Source organism: Myotis brandtii, unplaced genomic scaffold, assembly GCF_000412655.1.
Source record: "Myotis brandtii unplaced genomic scaffold, ASM41265v1 scaffold115, whole genome shotgun sequence".
NCBI classification, from domain to species: domain Eukaryota; kingdom Metazoa; phylum Chordata; class Mammalia; order Chiroptera; family Vespertilionidae; genus Myotis; species Myotis brandtii.
The window spans coordinates 3,379,401-3,388,050 of record NW_005353967.1 but is presented as its reverse complement, the minus strand read 5'-3'; positions in this window follow the sequence as shown (position 1 = coordinate 3,388,050).

Below are 8,650 nucleotides of genomic sequence, written 5' to 3'. Positions count from 1 at the left end.
CATAGAGAGAATGAACAACCCAAATGCCAATAGTGAAAGGTTGAGAAACCCTGACCAAAATGTACAAGTACAGGGATTAGGTTGAACCAACTAAAGTGGAGAGTTTTGCAACCCATAAGATAAAACTATGATCTTATCAGTATAGATTCATTCATATTTATGTTTAGAATTCATTGTTAAGAAATTGTTATAAAAGTGTATTTACAATGGTCATAAAGCTAGAAAAATAAAAACATATTAATAAAATATACACATATTTATAGAATATTATATTTCATGTTCTCTATGAATATATGCACCCCTATGTTCATAGCAGTGCAATTTATATTAGCTAAGATCTAGAAACAGCCCAAGTGTGCATCAGTAGATGAGTGAATAAAAAAGCTGGGGTACATTTACACCATGAAATACTATGGCGCAGTAAAAAAGAATGATCTCTTACAATTTGAGACAGCATGGAGGGACCTGGAGAATATTATGCTAACTGAAATAAGCCAGACAGAGAAAGCCAAGAATTACACGATCTCACTCATATGTGGAATCTAAAGAACAAAATAAACTGATGAACAAAATAGACCCAGAGACATAGAAGCATGGAGCAGACTATTAAATCTCAGAGGGAAGGTGGGGGTGGGTGGGAAGAGATTAACCGAAGAACTTATTTACATGTATGCATAACCCATGGATACAGATAGTAGTGTGGGGAAGGCCTGGGGCAGGAGGTAGTGTGGATTAGAAGGGTTCAATGAGGGAAAATAAGGGGGACATCTGCAATACTTTCAACAATAAAGATAAATTTTATAAAAAAGAATATATTCATTAGGTATCTCTATACAAAGTAACAAATGAATGAAATACATATTATATACACACATACTATGGTATTTATTATTTATTTCTCTATACCTTTCTCAATTTACATATGATATGATATGATATGATATTGACTTATTTATGATATGTGAGGGTACATCATTAAATAGTCTTGTGTCTAAGTGAAGACACTGTTAACTCTGTAATAACAAATTGGTCTTGAGGAGATAGCACACTGAACCCTTATCAGCTGTGTGCTCTGTCTATGAAGTGGTTGACTGGGTTGGCTGGCCTGCCAGGTCCTCAGCTCTGCCCTGGGGAGCAGAGAGCTTTGATAAAGAGCGAGGGCTCCATGTGGGACTGCTCGTACAAGGTCCACTTCTGAGCAGCTCAAGGGAGGTCCTGCTGCTTCTCTCAGGACTGTCCATCCACTCCCTGAGTGGGCCAGGGAGCAAAAGGCACAGGGAGATGTGGAGACACAGGACTGTCCATCCCAAATCTGGCCTGCCCCCGGGCTGTGCCGAGACCCCAGGTTCCTGGTCTGTGGAATGAGCGTGTTGAATCAGCAGTCCTGGGGATTTTCAGGGTTCTGACCCTCTGAATTCCTCATCACGTGTCTATCCCACATTTTGCAATGAGCAAACGGTTTCCATCCTCAGCACTGACATGCCTTTTGAAATCATCCTCTTGGCTTGGCAACTTTCTTCTGTTACTTTCAAATCATCACAGGCTCCAGGGAGGAGAATTTAGGTAAACTTCTCTCCAAGTGCTGGGCCCCAGACATCCCCTCAAAAAACATCTTCCTACAAAGCATGCTCGAGCTCTGGGATGTGTGACCACGGAAATCCAGAGGGTCAGCCAGCCTGCTGCTCCTGTGGGAAGGAGGCAGCAGAGGAGGCTGGCTCTGGTGTGCATTTTCTAATCTTTGATTAATTCCGATCTGTCACTTGATAACATAATTTTCCCTTCATTCCTTAAAGCCCAATAAATCTTCTCCCACTCTCTAGTGCTTTATTTTGGGAGGAATATAATTCTGCCTGATCTATTACCACATGTGAATGTCTAACCAAGATTGCTAAGTGATTTTTAAAAATGTTGAATTCTATAGATGCTTTGAAACCAGGTGACTTTCGCTGTTTATTTTCATTGGGTTGAACAATGAGGTATGATTGAGAGAGAAACACCTTTATAAATAACCGAAATAACCCACAGTCTCTTTAGCTTCCCATTGTTGTGTAAGGTGTGAGACCAGGGGTTCCCAGCCTTGACAATGTGGCTATTCAATGCTGACAGTTCTGCCTGGTGAGGGACTGTGCTGTGTGTTGCAGGATGTTCCACATAGGCCCCAGGCTTGACCTACTTGATGCCAGTAGCACTTCCCACACCCCGAACAGTGTGACAATCACAAATTAAAAAATGTCGTGTCACAGAGCACACAGGGCTCTATTGGCCCACTTGGCCAACGGCCTCCACATTGTAAGAAATAAGAACAATTTCAACCATTTTAAGTAAAACAGCCTTTAAAACAGAGAGTCCACAGAATTGTTGGACCCTGGGTTAGAAAAGTGGTTCCAGGCTGGGCCTCCAAGGATGACTCCAGGACATTGCAGGACAAAGCAGATCAGGGGTGGGGACCCGTGCCGTGTCAGGAAGGCGCCGTGTCAGGAGAACAGTGTCCATGGGGTGCCTTCAGTGACCTCCTTTCTTAGCTGTACAAAGAAGCTCCAGCCACCCAGCCTGGGTGGCTCAGTTTGATTCCTGGTCAGGGAAGCAACTGATCAATGTTTCTCTCTCTCTCTCTCTCTCTTTCCTCTCTCTCTAAAGTCAATAAATATATCCTCAGGTGAGGATTTTTTAGAAAAGCTCTAGCCACGACGGCTACAAAGGATTCTCGACACCTAAAACATCTAGTGATGCCACACAGGAGCACCTCTGTGGGGAAAAAGTCACATCAGCAAAAATATGACCTCCTGCTTGCTTCTTTCTTCCAATACTTTTGTGAGTGCATCTACTTGGCAGAAGCTTATCCATGTCCATCATTCTAACGATGAAGACACATGAGCGAAGTGGTTTTAGCTTTCTGCACTCTCTAATGTGTAAAAGATACATGAGAGAAGATGAAAGGAGGCTACTGTTGCCAATCACCTCTACCCACCACATGAAGCCCTGTTTAAACAATGGGAAACTATCTGCTTTAATTTTATGCAATCTGATCCTTTAGATGTGATTTGAATTTATCATACCTGTGGTGTCATTTCCCCCCAAAATATAGATAAAGCTTTGCAAAGTCATTACCACTGGAGGAGTCTGTTGTTTTTGTCTCTGATGTTTTGTCTACACTTTGGTTTAATTGCCATGACTTAAGTTTTCATGTCCTGGTTATAGCTACCTAATATGAATGATTCATTGTCAGCTGGGCAGGGAACTAGATGAGTGCTAAGCAAGCATTCTTGCGAATTCCTTTAAAATGATTGCTTGCATAGGGCCAAACCCATTGTCTTTATATGTTATCCACATAAGGCTCTTAAAATAGGTATTCAGGTATATAACTCTGTCAATTCCCCAGTGATATTTGACCACTAGGCATTTTAAGGACTTCCTTCCTCCTTTTTTATGACGTCAACAACAGATACTCTTAGCTCTCTGAGTTACTTGACTCAGAAGGAGCTCCTGGAGACCTGGTGAGCTTCCACATCCATGTCTTAGTGCAGAGCCTAGGGACTGGCATGGAGAATGGTGGCCCATAAAATACGTCTAATGAATGAACAAATTAAAGAAAATCTTCCTTTAAAACCACCCTCCCAAATCTGGTTTCATTTTATTGTTGAAGTCTCTAATATAATCAGTCACCTTTGCCATAAAGGGAGCCATTAGCCACTCACAGTGTTGCTCCTCCGAACTTTCTATAAAGCGGGAACCACAAGTAGGCAGTATAGTCACAGTGCCCACAGGAATAGCCACTTCTGTGAGAGGGACGCCCAGCATCCAGTCTGCCACTTTGAGTAGGGGCATCAGATTCCACGTAGGTATGTCCCTCACCCATACAGCCCATGGGTGCTCCCTGTGCTTCTGGCTGTTGGGGAGGACCTGTGACCCACATCTAAGCTTCTCCCAACCTCAGAGGCTGGTTCAGGTAAGGGGCATCTGGCTTAGAGAGGCAGGGTTTTGTTTGCTAGGAGCAGGACCAGATAACTCTCTTCGCTAGTGGATGAGAACCCATAGAAATGCAGAACAAGGAGTGGCTGTGACCCATCATGTGACTGTGCAGAGGGGCCCTGTCCAATCACTGCAGCGGAGTTACAAGGTCAGAGCCACTGAGCCCTGAATCCCACAAGAGCCAACATGTTCCTTTAAAACCAGATGAGGTTGGGTAGCTTGTTTGGAAAGTTGTCCTGATTCACCAAGGTTGTGGGTTCAATCCCAGGTCAGGGCACATGTAGGAGTCAACCAATGAATGCATAATGGGTGGAGCAGCAGCTCAATCTCTCTCTCTCGTCAATAAATACATTTAATTTTTTAAAATAAAATAAGGTTGAATTCTCTGTTGATTACAACTGAGTCATTTCTAAGTGATGTAACTATCCGGCCTCAGTAGAACCCTGAAAAGTTTTGTCTGCTCAAAAGTGCAATTGTTTACATTTTTGCACATACCTCTTCCCTTCCACATACCCTTTGAATTTCTTAGTTCCTGAAAACAAGGATAGACTTTCAACTGCAATTCATACCCTCAGAGCTTGATGGGGATGTGATATATCTCTATAAATCTTCTCAGATCTTGCTTCTGAATTTTCAGAGATTTCAACCCATGTTTAAATAGATATTTGAATTTTTTTCTTAATATCTCTATAAAACTGCTCTTCTTTGAGTAGAAAATCAGAATATAACAACAATTTAACATCCGAGAGACACTTGGGGTCATACTTTTCTATATTTTTTAAAATAAAAAACATTAAAATAAGCTATTTTTTTTCCATTCAAGTATATGTTGAATGATTGTCCACAAGTCTTAGAGCTTCCACCATGTATCTGGAATGCACCATTAGAGCTTAGCACCATTTTTCTTTATGTCAGGGCTTAAGGAAGAAGCCAAAGGAAAATTTCTGGCCAAAGATGTTTGCTATAATTTTATCTAAACTACAAACAATTGCTAGACATGTATTTTAAATGAAAAACGTGTGGGGTTTTTTTTTTTTCCTCCTTGGAAACAATTTTCTTCCTGGATAAATGACCAAATGTGCTATATTCTCATGATCTTAGAATAAAACCATCTCAACTCACAATCTGAACCCTTAAATTTCAGAAATAGGGAAGTTTTGAGAATCATTAAGGTCAGTTTGAGAATCTTAAGGTCAGTAAGAAACTCAAAACATTACTTTTCCGGGTAATTGTATGATTCTTCCTTGGGAAATCCAGAAAGGAAGTAAACAACCTCTTTAAGTTATACACGCCTTTGAAGCAACACATCCTTGATTTCCTACCTCAGGCTGATTCTTTCCCAACTCAGGAAATGACACCCAGTCTCCCAGCCTTCTTCCAAGACAGCAGTAATGAAAAGTTTTAGTGTGAATCAGATAGTGCCACTTCGTCCTTAAAAGTCTTCAATGACTGCCCTTGCACTTACAATCTAAAACATTTCTTCCCTGGCTTACAAGCTCCTGTAGGATCTGGTCTGTGCCCATCCCCTCACCTCAATTAATCGATACCCAGTGAATTCCAGATATTGAGCTGGTTTCTGATGCTTTAACCTCCCACATTTACTCCTCAAGTGAAGACTTTCTGCAGCTATTTCCACTGCCTGCAACTTTCTGTTCTTGGGGTTTTAGGTGGTTTTATTTATTTTTTTTTTAGAACATTTTTAGGTTCACAGAAAAATAGAGTGGAAAGTATAGACCAGCGGTTCTCAACCTGTGGGTCGCGACCCCTTCGGCGGTCGAACGACCCTTTCACAGGGATCACCTAAGACCATCCTGCATATCAGATATTTACATTACGATTCATAACAGTAGCAACATTACAGTTATGAAGTAGCAACGAAAATAATTTTATGGTTGGGTCACAACATGAGGAACTGTACTTAAAGGGCCAGAAGGTTGAGAACCACTGGATAGAGGTTTCCCATATACTTCCTGCTTCCACAAGGGCATAACCTCCCTACTATCAACATTCCTCACCAGGCTGTATATTTGTTACAACTGATGAGCCTGCATTGATACATCATAAATACCCCCAGTCTGTAGTTTACACTGTGGTTCAATCTTGGTGCTGTACATTGTATAGGTTTGGACTGATGTATAATAACATGTGTCCACCATTAAAGTATCAGACAGAGTTGTTTCACTGTCCTAAAAAAAAATCCTCTGTGCTTCCTCTATTTATCCCCCCTCTCCTCTAATCCCTGACATCCACTATCTTTTTACTGTCTCTGTAGTTTTGCCTTCTGCAGAATGTCACATAGCTGGAATCATACACTATGTAGCCTTTTCAGATTGGCATCTTTCATTAGTGATATGCATTTAGGTTTCCTCCATGTCTGGCTGGGAGGTTGGCTCGGGGCTGGGGGCAGGGGAGTCCCAGCAGGCAGGACAGCCACCTGGGGGCTGGGGATGCTGCTTCCCACAGTGCCCTTCCTTCCACAGAGTGGAAGCCCATTGCAAAAGGAGCACTGCTTTCCTCGCACCATGTCCCTCAGGGACCTCTTTCTTCAGACTTGCCTGAAAGGACTGCATCTGAAGAGTCAACCTCCAGGCAGTACTGGGTTTGGAGGCACCTGTGCTGTGTCTCTCACCACCGGTCCTTCCTGGCGGTCTGCCTTGTTGCTGTCACCCTGTGCGGACACCCGCTCTATCAGCCTGTAGTGGTAACAGTGGAAGATCATATATATGCCTCTGCTTCGGAAATGCCCTGGTGGATTTCCCAGAGCTGAGCCCCTCTGGGGCAGGCCTTCCCTTCAACTATGGCTGAGCCATGGCTCTGAGAAAGATGTCTCCAGACTTTTTTTGGGAGTGAAATCCTTGCTTTAGATGATACCTTGGAGGATCTCCAATAGCAGATCTTCTGGGGTTGAAGTGGGGATGGGAGATGAAATTCCCCTGATAATAACCGCCTCTCCTCTAAATCCGGTTAGTTCGGTTTAACCAGAATCCCCCTTATCCTCTTACAAATGCCCCATCCTGCTCCTCAGCTATAAACTCTCACTTTTCCTTGTTGTACTTGGAATGGAGACAGCCTCTCCATCTCCCATTGCAAAACATGCACCTGGCACTATGATCCTGAATGCCTCTCTTCTCCACTGTGTCACCCCTGTGCACAGCCAGATGCCACTCACAGTGGGTGGCCAAGGGCAGGGGCTGAGCAGGAGCAGCCGCCAAGCGGAAGCAGCAGCTCCCTGCAGTGGGGGGCTCCTTACAGCACCTCGGGAGGAGCCCGCAGTCTGGGATGGCATGACTGCTGTGGAGGGGAGGTGGATGGATGTGAGTAGAGACCTCACCAATGGGACTCCTTGATGCTGACATTCAACCAGTGGAACTTGATCTCATATCAGTAGCAAGGGAGCCCGGGGAACTCTTGGGAAAAAGTGACACAGATTTTGGTGAGCAGCGGACAGGATCTGCCGCTTGTGCAGGATTACAGGAGAGGGCCAAGGCAGGCCTTTCCAGCTGTGGCATCCCCTGCAGTTGTTTTGATGGTGGATATAGTAACAACAGGTTACTCCAGGCTGCCTGCTTTCACTCAGCCTCAGCCCTGGGCATCTAGAAAACCTGCTCAACCTCTGTCCTCCCTCCTGGCTGTCCTCTTGCATCCCTGGACAGTTCCCATCGAGAAGCCTATGTATCGACTGCACAGAAAACGACTACCTTTGTCCAATGCTGGTGAACTGTGGCTCCCAGTGGCCCTCTTCCCATAGCCCCAAGAATCTCTCACCCCCTTTGGCCTTCCCATGGTTCCCCCCAATCACTCCAGGCATATATGGAATTCTGATTCACCCATGACACCTCACTGGCCTAAAGTGAAGAGACACACTTCTCCTCCCTCCCCCACTCTTCTCTGGGGTTGGAGCAACGTGCCTGGGCACACCAACTCCCCCAGACAGAATCCTCTCTCCTGCCACCCTCTCTGAGCCCCACCCCCCTTCTCCAAGTCCTGGAGACCCCAGAAGCTCTCACGTGACAAGCTGTTCCAACTTCCTGATATTCACAAGATACCATACACATGCAAGGCAGAATGAGCTGGCACTCCCCTGAAGAAGGTACTGCACCCATGAGAGGCCTTTACAACCATAGATCTTTAACGATCGTGTCAGCTTTGCATTCTATTCCAACTATGCTTGTTTTAAACAAAAATCAGGATTTTTTTGATTCCTGAATAAAGTCAATCTTCCAGGAAGAAGCAATGCTTGCCCTCCTCCCCAGACTTTGCATCCCTTTGAGGGTAAGAGCAAGGGCTGTAAGCAAAGGCACAGGGCCTACTGCTGGTTCTGGGGGACAAAGCAAAACGCCAGCATCACCCAGGGCAGTGAGAAACACTGGGGCAAAGTAGCTCAGCACCAACTCGGTGGACCGTGAGGGGCAGATGGTTCCCACAAAATGTCTTCCACCGGAGACACCCTAAAGGTGGCCTTTCCATCCATACATAAAGGGGGCTGATATGGCATAAATACACAGGAAATTAAATTTGTGTCTAAACTACAGACAGGGAAAGATAGACATCTTGTGGGCACATGGTAGCATTGCCTCACAGGTCTGGAAATTAATCTAACATCATCAGATAATATCCCTGAATTGGTAGGCTGCTAGCCTTGCAAACCACCCTATAAAACATCTCTGGGGGTGGGGGGTAG